Below are 16,204 nucleotides of genomic sequence, written 5' to 3'. Positions count from 1 at the left end.
TCATTATGACCCAGCTACTTTACACTTTGACATTTTAGCTTGCCAACAGTAACTCTCAGAGCTTTCATTCTGACCCAGTAACACTTGGACTTTACTTCAAGTAATTCTCAGAGCTTTCATTCTGACCCAGTATTTTCTTTGAGGACTTTAGAACAGATTTCTTTCAGTAACTCTCAGAGCTTTCATTCTGACCCAGTAACACTAGGACTTTAGCTTCCAGTAATTCTCAGAGCTTTCATTCTGACCCAGTAACACAAGGACTTTAGCTTCCAGTAACTCTCAGAGCTTTCATTGTGACCCAGTTAACACTAGGACTTTAGCTTCCAGTAACTCTCAGAGCTTTCATTCTGACCCAGTAACACTAGGACTTTAGCTTCCAGTAACTCTCAGAGCTTTCATTCTGACCCAGTAACACTTGGACTTTAGCTTCCAGTAATTCTCAGAGCTTTCATTCTGACCCAGTAACACAAGGACTTTAGCTTCCAGTAACTCTCAGAGCTTTCATTGTGACCCAGTAACACTAGGACTTTAGCTTCCAGTAACTCTCAGAGCTTTCATTCTGACCCAGTAACACTAGGACTTCAGCTTCCAGTAACTCTCAGAGCTTTCATTCTGACCCAGTAACACGAGGACTTTAGCTTCCAGTAATTCTCATATAAAGCAACAACTCTGAATTTAGGCAGTGGGTAGAGACAGAGGTTTACACTAGAACTAAAGCTTCAGCCAGCTGGGTACATTCCAAAAATAATTATACTATACTATACTATATTATATACTATACTATATTATACTATATACTATATTATATATTATACAGTATTATACTATATACTATTTTATATACTATACTATTTAATATACTATACTATATACTATACTATTTTATACTATATACTATATTATATACTACATTATATACTATGCTATATACTATATTATATACCTGGCTATATTATACTATATACTATATTATATACTATATGATATACTATATTATACTTTATGCTATATTATATACTATACTATATTTTATCTCATGCATTTCACAACTACCCATACAGGACATACAGTCCCTGTCCCAGCTCCCACCCTCCCCTCCCTCCCCCTCCCCAGTCTCCCTGGCCCCTGCCCCAGCTGCCCCTCCCTCCCCAGTCTCCCTGGCCCCTGCCCCAGCTCCCTCTATCCCCAGTCTCCTGACCCTTGTCCCCTGCCTCAGCTGCCTCCATCCCCAGTCTCCCTGTCCCCTGCCCCAGCTCCCTCCCTCCCCAGTCTCCCTGTCCCCTGCCCCAGCTGCCTCCATCCCCAGTCTCCCTGTCCCCTGCCCCAGCTCCCTCCCTCCCCAGTCTCCCTGTCCCCTGCCCCAGCTCCCTCCATCCCCAGTCTCCCTGGCCCCCCCCAGCTCCCTCCATCCCCAGTCTCCCTGTCCCCTGCCCCAGCTCCCTCCTCCCCAGTCTCCCTGGCCCCTGCCCCAGCTCCCTCCATCCCCAGTCTCCCTGCCCCCTGCCCCAGCTCCCTCCCTCCCCAGTCTCCCTGTCCCCTGCCCCAGCTCCCTCCATCCCCAGTCTCCCTGGCCCCTGCCCCAGCTCCCTCCCTCCCCAGTCTCCCTGTCCCCTGCCCCAGCTCCCTCTATCCCCAGTCTCCCTGTCCCCTGCCCCAGCTCCCTCCCTCCCCAGTCTCCCTGTCCCCTGCCCCAGCTCCCTCCCTCCCCAGTCTCCCTGTCCCCTGCCCCAGCTCCCTCCCTCCCCAGTCTCCCTGTCCCCTGCCCCAGCTCCCTCCCTCCCCAGTCTCCCTGTCCCCTGCCCCAGCTCCCTCCCTCCCCAGTCTCCCTGTCCCCTGCCCCAGCTCCCTCCCTCCCCAGTCTCCCTGTCCCCTGCCCCAGCTCCCTCCCATCCCCAGTCTCCCTGGCCCTACCTGCCCCAGCTCCCTCCATCCCCAGTCTCCCTCCATCCCAGTCTCCCCTGCCCCAGCTCCCTCCATCCCCAGTCTCCCTGGCCCTACCTGCCCCAGCTCCCTCCATCCCCAGTCTCCCTGGCCCTACCTGCCCCAGCTCCCTCCATCCCCAGTCTCCCTGGCCCTACCTGCCCCAGCTCCCTCCATCCCCAGTCTCCCTGGCCCCTGCCCCAGCTCCCTCCATCCCCAGTCTCCCTGGCCCCTGCCCCAGCTCCCTCCATCCCCAGTCTCCCTGGCCCTACCTGCCCTCCAGCTCAGAGAAAGGCAGCTCATAGACATGGTAGTGTGAAGCAGGTTGCATTTAGATGAAGGTCTACAAAGAAAGGTTTCTCCCTCTCTGATTGCAAAAGCGCATGTTGCAATAGAATAAGATGACAGGATTGGATGATTGATGATCAAATTGAGCAGTAAAATTACTGGCTCAGGGGTGAAACCAGGGAAGTGGATCTACTGGCTCAGGGGTGAAACCAGGGAAGTGGATCTACTGGCTCAGGGGTGAAACCAGGGAAGTGGATCTACTGGCTCAGTGGTGAAACCAGGGAAGTGGATCTACTGGCTCAGTGGTAAAACCAGGGAAGTGGACCTACTGGCTCAGGGGTGAAACCAGGGAAGTGGATCTACTGGCTCAGGGGTGAAACCAGGGAAGTGGATCTACTGGCTCAGGGGTGAAACCAGGGAAGTGGATCTACTGGCTCAGTGTTAAAACCAGGGAAGTGGATCTACTGGCTCAGGGGTGAAACCAGGGAAGTGGATCTACTGGCTCAAGGGTGAAACCAGGGAAGTGGATCTACTGGCTCAGTGGTGAAACCAGGGAAGTGGATCTACTCAGTGTTAAAACCAGGGAAGTGGATCACTGGCTCAGGGGTGAAACCAGGGAAGTGGATCTACTGGCTCAGGGGTGAAACCAGGGAAGTGGATCTACTGGCTCAGGGGTGAAACCAGGGAAGTGGATCTACTGGCTCAGGGTGAAACCAGGGAAGTGGATCTACTGGCTCAGTGACTATTGTTTCTGGCTTCAAATTGACAGGGGAAGATATGTGTGTCCCAAATGACACAGTATCCCTTTATAGTGCAGATAACAGCAGAGGTCAGACAACCCAGGAAGTGGATCTAGCTCTGTGTGTAACCCCAGAGTGTCCAGTACTCTGTGTGTAACCCTAGAGTGTCCAGTACTCTGTGTGTAACCCCAGGGAAGTGGTAACCCTAGTGTCCAGTACTCTGTGTGTAACCCCAGAGTGGACTCTACTGTGTAACCCCAGAGTGTCCAGTACTCTGTGTGTAACCCCAGAGTGTCCAGTACTCTGTGTGTAACCAGGTGTGAAACCCCAGAGTGTTCAGTACTCTGTGTGTAACCCTAGAGTGTCCAGTACTCAGGTGTGTAACCTAGAGTGTCCAGTACTCTGTGTGTAACCCCAGAGTGTTCAGTGCTCTGTGTGTAACCCCAGAGTGTTCAGGCTTCTATGTGTAACCCTAGTGTTCAGTACTCTGTGTGTAACCCTAGTGTCCAGTACTCTGTGTGTCCCTAGAGTGTCCAGTACTCTGTGTTAATAGTGTTCAGTGCTCTGTGTGTAACCCCAGAGTGTTCAGTACTCTGTGTGTAACCCTAGAGTGTCAGTACTCTGTGTGTAACCCTAGAGTGTCAGTACTCTGTGTGTAACCCCAGAGTGTCCAGTACTCTGTGTGTAACCCTAGAGTGTCCAGTACTCTGTGTGTAACCCTAGAGTGTCCAGTACTCTGTGTGTAACCCTAGAGTGTCCAGTACTCTGTGTGTAACCCCAGAGTGTCCAGTACTCTGTGTGTAACCCCAGAGTGTTCAGTACTCTGTGTATAACCCTAGAGTGTCCAGTACTCTGTGTATAACCCTAGAGTGTCCAGTACTCTGTGTGTAACCCCAGAGTGTTCAGTACTCTGTGTGTAACCCTAGAGTGTTCAGTACTCTGTGTGTAACCCCAGAGTGTCCAGTACTCTGTGTGTAACCCCAGAGTGTCCAGTACTCTGTGTGTAACCCCAGAGTGTTCAGTGCTCTGTGTGTAACCCCAGAACCTCAATGTTCAGTCTTTATTTACTCTGAAGGATATGATTTGTCTCCCCTCTCCTTTTCCAGTACTCTGAGGAAGTGTAACTATAGAAACTGTCCCCTGTTAATCTCAGTATTAACCTGTTAGTTATTACAGCAGGCAACAAAATCTGTTGTAACCCTATTCTCTAAATAGTGCACTACTTTTGATCAGAGCTCTACTGGCCCTGGTGAAAAGTATGGAATAGGGTGCTATTTAGGAGTGCACAAAATGTCCTCAACACCAGTAGTACTCTGCCCCTCCATCTGTAACAGCCACAGATAAAGTGTCAGTATCTCTGTCTCCCATCTGCATTCACAGCCAGAGATAAACGTCCAGTCATCTCCTGTCTCCCATCTGCATTCACAGCCACAGATAAAGTCCTCATCTCCAGTCTCCCATCTGCATTAAGCCACAGAGTCCTCATCTCCTCGTCTCCCATCTGCATTCACAGCCACAGATAAACGTGTCATCTCCTCGTCTCCCATCTGCATTCACAGCCACAGATAAACGTCCTCATTCTAAGTAATGTTCCATCCACTCAATCATTGTGGAGGACTGACTGACAACAAGCTGAGGGATGTTTCCATTATTCCATGCTGATGTGTAACCCTCGGGGACCAAGAGGTGCAGTCCAGTACTCTGTACCTGTGTAACCCTGATTTGCAGAAACTAACGTGGTGTGTGTGTGTGTGTGTGTGTGTGTGTGTGTGTGTGTGTGTGTGTGTGTGTGTGTGTGTGTGTGTGTGTGTGTGTGTGTGTGTGTGTAACCCCAGAGTGTCAGTACTCTGTGTGTAACCCTAGAGTGTCCAGTACTCTGTGTGTAACCCCAGAGTGTTCAGTGCTCTGTGTGAATCCTAGAGCTCATATTTCATAGACTGTGTAATGTGATGATTCACTAATCTTTAAGATAATAAACTCCTGTCTAGAAGTGGAGAAAAAGGTGGAGAAAAACTCTGTGATTTCTAACCCCAGTGAGTATTATATTTCAGTGTTTCCTTTTTGGTGTTTTCAGAAACACCACTGTTATATAAAGGACTGTGTACCACTGTGCTCTAGAGGACTGTCTAACCACTGTTATATAGAGGTGTCAATCAGTACCACTGTTATATAGAGGACTGTCTATCCTACCACTGTTATATAGAGTGTCATCCTACCACTGTTATATAGAGGTGTCTATCCTACCACTGTTATATAGAGGACTGTCTATCCTACCACTGTTATATAGAGGACTGTCTATCCTACCACTGTTATATAGAGGACTGTCTATCCTACCACTGTTATATAGAGGACTGTCTATCCTACCACTGTTATATAGAGGACTGTATCCTACCACTGTTATATAGAGGACTGTCTATCCTACCACTGTTATATAGAGGACTGTCAGTATCTACCACTGTTAATAGAGTACTGTCGATCATACCACTGTTATGTAGAGGACTGTCTATCCTACTACTGTTATACAGAGGACTGTCGATCATACCACTGTTATGTAGAGGACTGTCTATCCTACTACAGTACAGAGGACTGTGATCCTACCACTGCTATGTAGAGTGTCGATCAGTACCACTGTTATATAGAGGACTGTCGATATACCACTGTTATACAGAGGACTGTCGATCATACCACTGCTATATAGAGAGGACTGTGTATCCTACTACTAGAGGACTGTCGATCCTATAACTGTTATATAGAGGACTGTCAGATCCTACTACTGTTATATAACTACTGTTATAGTAGTTCATCCTACTACTGTTATATAGAGGACTGTTTATCCTACTACCTGTGTATCCTGTACAGAGGACTGTCTATCCTACCACTGTTATATAGAGCACTGTCTATCCTAACCACCAGTGTTCAGTGCTCTGGCTGTCTAACCTACTAGAGTGTCTATCCTACCACTGTTATATAGAGGACTGTCAGATCATACCACTGCTATGTAGAGAGGACTGTCTATCCTACTACTGTTATATAGAGGACTGTCTATCCTACCACTGTTATATAGAGGACTAGAGTCGATCAGTACAACTGTGGTGTAGAGAGGACTGTCGATCCTACCACTGTTCCATAGAGGACTGTCTACCCTACCACTGTTATATAGAGGACTGTCAATCCCCAACTGTGGTCTCAATCTCCACCACTGTTTTAGAGGACTGTTATCTACCAGTTATATAGAGACTGTCTATCCTACCACACTCTCCTGTTTCCACTGTCATGTAGAGAGGATATCCTACTACTGTTATATAGAGGACTGTCTAGGGACCACTGTTATATAGAACTGTCTGTACCACTGTTAATCCTCTACTGTTATATAGAGGACTGTCTATCCTACCACTGTTATTAGAGGACTGTCGATCCTACAACTGTGGTGTAGAGAGGACTGTCGATCCTACCACTGTTATATAGAGGACTGTCTACCCTACCACTGTTATATAGAGGACTGTCAATCCTACAACTGTTATGTAGAGAGGACTGTCGATCCTACCACTGTTATATAGAGGACTGTCGATCCTGCCACTGTTATGTAGAGAGGACTGTCGATCATACCACTAGAGGACTTCGATCCTAAACTGTCGATCTGTTATGTAGAGACTGTCGATCCTCTAGAGAGGACTGGATCCTACCACCTGTGATCCTACCACTGTTATATAGAGGACTATTTAGGCCTACCACACAAACTGTCAATCCTACCACTTTTATATCGAGGACAGGTATACCACTGTTATGGAGAGAGGACTGTCTCCATCTGTTATTCATCCTACTACAGATAAGAGGATCTGTGTCTCCCATCTGTTATTACAGGACAGATAAACTACTGTTATATAGAGGACTGTCTATCCTACTACTGTTATATAGAGGACTGTCGATCATACCACTGCTATGTAGAGAGGACTGTCTATCCTGCACCACTGTTACGTAGAGAGGACTGTCTATCCTACCACTGTCATTAGAGAGGACTGCCACAGTTATAAACGTATCCTACTACATCTGTTTATCCTACTACTGTTATAGAGAGGACTGTGTATCCCCATCTGCATTCATCCAGCCACAGATAAAGGACTGTCTATCCTACCACTGTTAGTAATGACTGTCCATCCACCACAATCATTGTAGGAGGACTGACTATCCTACTACTGTTAGCTGAGAGGATGTCTTCCTACCACTGTTATATAGAGGATTCATACCACTGCTGATGTGTCCTATCCTACTACTGTTATATAGAGGACTGTCTATCCTACCACTGTTATATAGAGGACTGTCGATCCTACAACTGTGGTGTAGAGAGGACTGTCGATCCTACCACTGTTATATAGAGGACTGTCTACCCTACCACTGTTATATAGAGGACTGTCAATCCTACAACTGTTATGTAGAGAGGACTGTCGATCCTACCACTGTTATATAGAGGACTGTCGATCCTGCCACTGTTATGTAGAGAGGACTGTCGATCATACCACTGTTATGTAGAGGACTGTGATCCTACAACTGTTATATAGAGGACTGTCGATCTGTTATGTAGAGGACTGTCGATCCTACAACTGTTATGTGTGTCGATCCTACCACTGTTATATAGAGGACTGTCGATCCTACCACTGTTATATAGAGGACTGTCGAGCCTACCACTGTCATAATAAAATATAATAATATAAAATATATTTATAAAGCCCTTCTTACATCAGCTGATGTCAAAGTGCTGTACAGAAACCCAGCCTAAAACTCCAAACAGCAAGCAATGCAGGTGTAGAAGCACGGTGGCTAGGAAAAACTCCCTAGAAAGGCCAGAACCTAGGAAGAAACCCAGAGAGGAACCAGGCTATGAGGGGTGGCCAGTCCTCTTCTGGTTGAGCTGGGTGGAGATTATAACAGAACATGGCCAAGATGTTCAAATGTTCATAGATGACCACTGTAATCACAGTGTGATGAGAGGGTGCAACATTCAGCATCAGGAGTAAATGTCATGACTTTTAAGATAATAAACTCCTGTCTATGAAGTGGAGTCAATCCTACCAAAAGGACTGTCGATCAACCACTGTTATGGAGAGAGGACTGTCTATCCAACACTGTTATGTAGAGGACTGTATTACCATTTTATCGAGGACTGTCATCCGAACACTGTTATGTAGAGAGGACTTCGATCCTACCACTGTTATATAGAGGACTGTCTATCCTACCACTGTTATATAGAGGACTGTCGATCCTGCCACTGTTGTGTAGAGAGGACTGTCTATACCACTGTTATATAGAGGACTGTCTATCCTACCACTGTTATAGAGGACTGTCAATCATACCACTGTTATATAGAGGACTGTCTATCCTACCACTGTTATATAGAGGACTGTCTATCCTACCACTGTTATATAGAGGACTGTCTATCCTACCACTGTATATGGAGAGGACTGTCTATCCTACCACTGTTATATAGAGGACTGTCTATCCTACCACTGTTATATAGAGGACTGTCTATCCTGCCACTGTTGTGTAGAGGACTGTCTATCCTACCACTGTTATATAGAGGACTGTCTATCCTACCACTGTTATATAGAGGACTGTCTATCCTACCACTGTTATATAGAGGACTGTCGATCATACCACTGTTATATAGAGTACTGTCGATCATACCACTGTTATGTAGAGGACTGTCTATCCTACTACTGTTATACAGAGGACTGTCGATCATACCACTGTTATGTAGAGGACTGTCTATCCTACTACTGTTATACAGAGGACTGTCGATCCTACCACTGCTATGTAGAGGACTGTCGATCATACCACTGTTATATAGAGGACTGTCGATCATACCACTGTTATACAGAGGACTGTCGATCATACCACTGCTATATAGAGAGGACTGTGTATCCTACTACTGTTATATAGAGGACTGTCGATCCTGCCACTGTTATATAGAGGACTGTCGATCCTACTACTGTTATATAGAGGACTGTCTATCCTGCTACTGTTATATAGAGGACTGTCTATCCTACTGCTGTTATAGAGAGGACTGTGTATCCTACTACTGTTATATAGAGGACTGTGTATCCTACTACTGTTATATAGAGGACTGTCTATCCTACTACTGTTATATAGAGGACTGTCGATCATACCACTGCTATGTAGAGAGGACTGTCTATCCTACCACTGTTACGTAGAGAGGACTGTCTATCCTACCACTGTCATGTAGAGAGGACTGTCTATCCTACTACTGTTATAGAGAGGACTGTGTATCCTACTACTGTTATATAGAGGACTGTTTATCCTACTACTGTTATAGAGAGGACTGTGTATCCTACTACTGTTATATAGAGGACTGTCTATCCTACCACTGTTATATAGAGGACTGTCTATCCTACCACTGTTACGTAGAGAGGACTGTCTATCCTACCACTGTCATGTAGAGAGGACTGGCTATCCTACTACTGTTATATAGAGGACTGTCTATCCTACCACTGTTATATAGAGGACTGTCGATCATACCACTGCTATGTAGAGAGGACTGTCTATCCTACTACTGTTATATAGAGGACTGTCTATCCTACCACTGTTATATAGAGGACTGTCGATCCTACAACTGTGGTGTAGAGAGGACTGTCGATCCTACCACTGTTATATAGAGGACTGTCTACCCTACCACTGTTATATAGAGGACTGTCAATCCTACAACTGTTATGTAGAGAGGACTGTCGATCCTACCACTGTTATATAGAGGACTGTCGATCCTGCCACTGTTATGTAGAGAGGACTGTCGATCATACCACTGTTATGTAGAGGACTATCGATCCTACAACTGTTATATAGAGGACTGTCGATCTGTTATGTAGAGGACTGTCGATCCTACAACTGTTATGTAGAGAGGACTGTCGATCCTACCACTGTTATATAGAGGACTGTCGATCCTACCACTGTTATATAGAGGACTGTCGAGCCTACCACTGTCATGAAGAGAGAACTGTCAATCCTACCACTTTTATATCGAGGACTGTCGATCATACCACTGTTATGGAGAGAGGACTGTCTATCCTACTACTGTTATATAGAGGACTGTCTATCCTACTACTGTTATAGAGAGGACTGTGTATCCTACTACTGTTATATAGAGGACTGTGTATCCTACTACTGTTATATAGAGGACTGTCTATCCTACTACTGTTATATAGAGGACTGTCGATCATACCACTGCTATGTAGAGAGGACTGTCTATCCTACCACTGTTACGTAGAGAGGACTGTCTATCCTACCACTGTCATGTAGAGAGGACTGTCTATCCTACTACTGTTATAGAGAGGACTGTGTATCCTACTACTGTTATATAGAGGACTGTTTATCCTACTACTGTTATAGAGAGGACTGTGTATCCTACTACTGTTATATAGAGGACTGTCTATCCTACCACTGTTATATAGAGGACTGTCTATCCTACCACTGTTACGTAGAGAGGACTGTCTATCCTACCACTGTCATGTAGAGAGGACTGGCTATCCTACTACTGTTATATAGAGGACTGTCTATCCTACCACTGTTATATAGAGGACTGTCGATCATACCACTGCTATGTAGAGAGGACTGTCTATCCTACTACTGTTATATAGAGGACTGTCTATCCTACCACTGTTATATAGAGGACTGTCGATCCTACAACTGTGGTGTAGAGAGGACTGTCGATCCTACCACTGTTATATAGAGGACTGTCTACCCTACCACTGTTATATAGAGGACTGTCAATCCTACAACTGTTATGTAGAGAGGACTGTCGATCCTACCACTGTTATATAGAGGACTGTCGATCCTGCCACTGTTATGTAGAGAGGACTGTCGATCATACCACTGTTATGTAGAGGACTATCGATCCTACAACTGTTATATAGAGGACTGTCGATCTGTTATGTAGAGGACTGTCGATCCTACAACTGTTATGTAGAGAGGACTGTCGATCCTACCACTGTTATATAGAGGACTGTCGATCCTACCACTGTTATATAGAGGACTGTCGAGCCTACCACTGTCATGAAGAGAGAACTGTCAATCCTACCACTTTTATATCGAGGACTGTCGATCATACCACTGTTATGGAGAGAGGACTGTCTATCCTACCACTGTTATGTAGAGAGGACTGTCGATCCTACCACTTTTATATCGAGGACTGTCGATCCGAACACTGTTATGTAGAGAGGACTGTCGATCCTACCACTGTTATATAGAGGACTGTCTATCCTACCACTGTTATGTAGAGGACTGTCGATCCTGCCACTGTTGTGTAGAGAGGACTGTCTATCTGTTATGTAGAGAGGACTGTCGATCCTACCACTGTTATGCAGAGGACTGTCAATCATACCACTGTTATGTAGAGGACTGTCGATCCTGCCACTGTTATGTAGAGAGGACTGTCTATCTGTTATGTAGAGAGGACTGTCGATCCTACCACTCTTATGTAGAGGACTGTCGATCATACCACTGTTATGTAGAGAGGACTGTCGATCATACCACTGTTATGTGGAGAGGACTGTCGATCCTACCACTGTTATATAGAGGACTGTCTATCCTACCACTGTTATGTAGAGGACTGTCGATCCTGCCACTGTTGTGTAGAGGACTGTCTATCCTACCACTGTTATATAGAGGACTGTCTATCCTACCACTGTTATATAGAGGACTGTCTATCCTACCACTGTTATATAGAGGACTGTCGATCATACCACTGTTATATAGAGTACTGTCGATCATACCACTGTTATGTAGAGGACTGTCTATCCTACTACTGTTATACAGAGGACTGTCGATCATACCACTGTTATGTAGAGGACTGTCTATCCTACTACTGTTATACAGAGGACTGTCGATCCTACCACTGCTATGTAGAGGACTGTCGATCATACCACTGTTATATAGAGGACTGTCGATCATACCACTGTTATACAGAGGACTGTCGATCATACCACTGCTATATAGAGAGGACTGTGTATCCTACTACTGTTATATAGAGGACTGTCGATCCTGCCACTGTTATATAGAGGACTGTCGATCCTACTACTGTTATATAGAGGACTGTCTATCCTACTACTGTTATATAGAGGACTGTCTATCCTACTACTGTTATAGAGAGGACTGTGTATCCTACTACTGTTATATAGAGGACTGTGTATCCTACTACTGTTATATAGAGGACTGTCTATCCTACTACTGTTATATAGAGGACTGTCGATCATACCACTGCTATGTAGAGAGGACTGTCTATCCTACCACTGTTACGTAGAGAGGACTGTCTATCCTACCACTGTCATGTAGAGAGGACTGTCTATCCTACTACTGTTATAGAGAGGACTGTGTATCCTACTACTGTTATATAGAGGACTGTCTATCCTACTACTGTTATAGAGAGGACTGTGTATCCTACTACTGTTATATAGAGGACTGTCTATCCTACCACTGTTATATAGAGGACTGTCTATCCTACCACTGTTACGTAGAGAGGACTGTCTATCCTACCACTGTCATGTAGAGAGGACTGGCTATCCTACTACTGTTATATAGAGGACTGTCTATCCTACCACTGTTATATAGAGGACTGTCGATCATACCACTGCTATGTAGAGAGGACTGTCTATCCTACTACTGTTATATAGAGGACTGTCTATCCTACCACTGTTATATAGAGGACTGTCGATCCTACAACTGTGGTGTAGAGAGGACTGTCGATCCTACCACTGTTATATAGAGGACTGTCTACCCTACCACTGTTATATAGAGGACTGTCAATCCTACAACTGTTATGTAGAGAGGACTGTCGATCCTACCACTGTTATATAGAGGACTGTCGATCCTGCCACTGTTATGTAGAGAGGACTGTCGATCATACCACTGTTATGTAGAGGACTATCGATCCTACAACTGTTATATAGAGGACTGTCGATCTGTTATGTAGAGGACTGTCGATCCTACAACTGTTATGTAGAGAGGACTGTCGATCCTACCACTGTTATATAGAGGACTGTCGATCCTACCACTGTTATATAGAGGACTGTCGAGCCTACCACTGTCATGAAGAGAGAACTGTCAATCCTACCACTTTTATATCGAGGACTGTCGATCATACCACTGTTATGGAGAGAGGACTGTCTATCCTACCACTGTTATGTAGAGAGGACTGTCGATCCTACCACTTTTATATCGAGGACTGTCGATCCGAACACTGTTATGTAGAGAGGACTGTCGATCCTACCACTGTTATATAGAGGACTGTCTATCCTACCACTGTTATGTAGAGGACTGTCGATCCTGCCACTGTTGTGTAGAGAGGACTGTCTATCTGTTATGTAGAGAGGACTGTCGATCCTACCACTCTTATGTAGTGGACTGTCGATCATACCACTGTTATGTAGAGAGGACTGTCGATCCTACCACTGTTATGCAGAGGACTGTCGATCATACCACTGTTATGTAGAGGACTGTCGATCCTGCCACTGTTATGTAGAGAGGACTGTCTATCTGTTATGTAGAGAGGACTGTCGATCCTACCACTCTTATGTAGAGGACTGTCGATCATACCACTGTTATGTAGAGAGGACTGTCGATCCTACCACTGTTATATAGAGGACTGTCTATCCTACCACTGTTATGTAGAGGACTGTCGATCCTGCCACTGTTGTGTAGAGAGGACTGTCTATCTGTTATGTAGAGAGGACTGTCGATCCTACCACTGTTATGTAGAGGACTGTCAATCATACCACTGTTATGTAGAGGACTGTCGATCCTGCCACTGTTATGTAGAGAGGACTGTCTATCTGTTATGTAGAGAGGACTGTCGATCCTACCACTCTTATGTAGAGGACTGTCGATCATACCACTGTTATGTAGAGGACTGTCGATCCTACCACTGTTATGTAGAGAGGACTGTGATCATACCACTGTTATGTAGAGGACAGTCGATCCTACCACTGTTATGTAGAGGACTGTCGATCCTACCACTGTTATGCTAAGGACTATTCTATTCTCCTGTCTGACCTGCCTTACTAAGGACTATTCTATTCTACTGTCTGACCTGTCTTACTAAGGACTATTCTATTCTATTGTCTGACCTGCCTTATTAAGGATTATTCTATTCTACTGTCTGACCTGCCTTACTAAGGACTATTCTATTCTACTGTCTGACCTGCTTACTAAGGACTATTCTATTCTACTGTCTGACCTGCCTTACTAAGGACTATTCTATTCTACCGTCCTCCTGTCTGACCTGCCTTACTAAGGACTATTCTATTCTACTGTCTGACCTGCCTTACTAAGGACTATTCTATTCTCCTGTCTCTTCTGTCTGACCTGCCTTACTAAGGACTATTCTATTCTACTGTCTGACCTGCCTTACTAAGGACTATAATATTCTACTGTCTGACCTGCCTTACTAAGGACTATTCTATTCTACTGTCTGACCTGCCTTACTAAGTACTATAATATTCTACTGTCTGACCTGCCTTACTAAGGACTATTCTATTCTACTGTCTGACCTGCCTTACTAAGGACTATTCTATTCTACTGTCTGACCTGCCTTACTATGGACTATTCTATTCTACTGTCTGACCTGCCTTACTAAGGACTATTCTATTCTACTGTCTGACCTGCCTAACTAAGGACTATTCTATTCTACTGTCTGACCTGCCTTACTAAGGACTATTCTATTCTACTGTCTGACCTGCCTTACTAAGGACTATTCTATTCTCCTGTCTGACCTGCCTTACTAAGGACTATTATATTCTTCTGTCTGACCTGCCTTACTAAGGACTATTCTATTCTCCTGTCTGACCTGCCTTACTAAGGACTATTCTATTCTACTGTCTGACCTGCCTAACTAAGGACTATTCTATTCTCCTGTCTCTTCTGTCTGACCTGCCTTACTAAGGACTATTCTATTCTACTGTCTGACCTGCCTTACTAAGGACTATTCTATTCCACTGTCTGACATGCTCTAACTAAGGACTATTCTATTCTCCTGTCTGACCTGCCTTACTAAGGACTATTCTATTCTACCATCCTCCTGTCTGACCTGCCTTACTAAGGACTATTATATTCTACTGTCTGACCTGCCTTACTAAGGACTATTCTATTCTCCTGTCTGACCTGCCTTACTAAGGACTATTCTATTCTACCGTCCTCCTGTCTGACCTGCCTTACTAAGGACTATTCTATTCTACCATCCCCCTGTCTGACCTGCCTTACTAAGGACTATTATATTCTACTGTCTGACCTGCCTTACTAAGGACTATAATATTCTACTGTCTGACCTGCCTTACTAAGGACTATTCTATTCTCCTGTCTGACCTGCCTTACTAAGGACTATTCTATTCTACTGTCTGACCTGCCTTACTAAGGACTATTCTATTCTCCTGTCTGACCTGCCTTACTAAGGACTATTCTATTCTCCTGTCTGATCTGCCTTACTAAGGACTGTTCTATTCTACCGTCCTCCTCCTGTCTGACCTGCCTTACTAAGGACTATTCTATTCTACTGTCTGACCTGCCTTACTAAGGACTATTCTATTCTACTGTCTGACCTGCCTTACTAAGGACTATTCTATTCTACCATCCTCCTCCTGTCTGACCTGCCTTACTAAGGACTATTCTATTCTACTGTCTGACCTGCCTTACTAAGGACTATTCTATTCTCCTGTCTCTTCTGTCTGACCTGCCTTACTAAGGACTATTCTATTCTACTGTCTGACCTGCCTTACTAAGGACTATAATATTCTACTGTCTGACCTGCCTTACTAAGGACTATTCTATTCTACTGTCTGACCTGCCTTACTAAGTACTATAATATTCTACTGTCTGACCTGCCTTACTAAGGACTATTCTATTCTACTGTCTGACCTGCCTTACTAAGGACTATTCTATTCTACTGTCTGACCTGCCTTACTAAGGACTATTCTATTCTCCTGTCTGACCTGCCTTACTAAGGACTATTCTATTCTCCTGTCTGACCTGCCTTACTAAGGACTATAATATTCTACTGTCTGACCTGCCATACTAAGGACTATTCTATTCTTCTGTCTGACCTGCCTTACTAAGGACTATTCTATTCTTCTGTCTGACCTGCCTTACTAAGGACTATTCTATTCTACCGTCCTCCTGTCTGACCTGCCTTACTAAGGACTATTCTATTCTACTGTCTGACCTGCCTTACTAAGGACTATTCTATTCTACTGTCTGACCTGCCT

General features: G+C 44.8%; 1 protein-coding gene across 1 annotated transcript in view; it reads left to right on the top strand.

Annotated features, from left to right (window-relative positions):
- tenm4 (teneurin transmembrane protein 4) overlaps nt 1–16,204 on the top strand; it is a 484,585-nt gene that overhangs the window by 400,054 nt on the left and 68,327 nt on the right. The gene's annotated exons all lie outside the window — the stretch shown is intronic.

The sequence above is a fragment of the Oncorhynchus gorbuscha genome, linkage group LG13, assembly GCF_021184085.1.
Source record: "Oncorhynchus gorbuscha isolate QuinsamMale2020 ecotype Even-year linkage group LG13, OgorEven_v1.0, whole genome shotgun sequence".
Classification (NCBI taxonomy): Eukaryota; Metazoa; Chordata; class Actinopteri; order Salmoniformes; family Salmonidae; genus Oncorhynchus; species Oncorhynchus gorbuscha.
The sequence above is the reverse complement of the archived record's forward strand: the minus strand, read 5'-3'. Positions and strand labels throughout refer to the sequence as shown.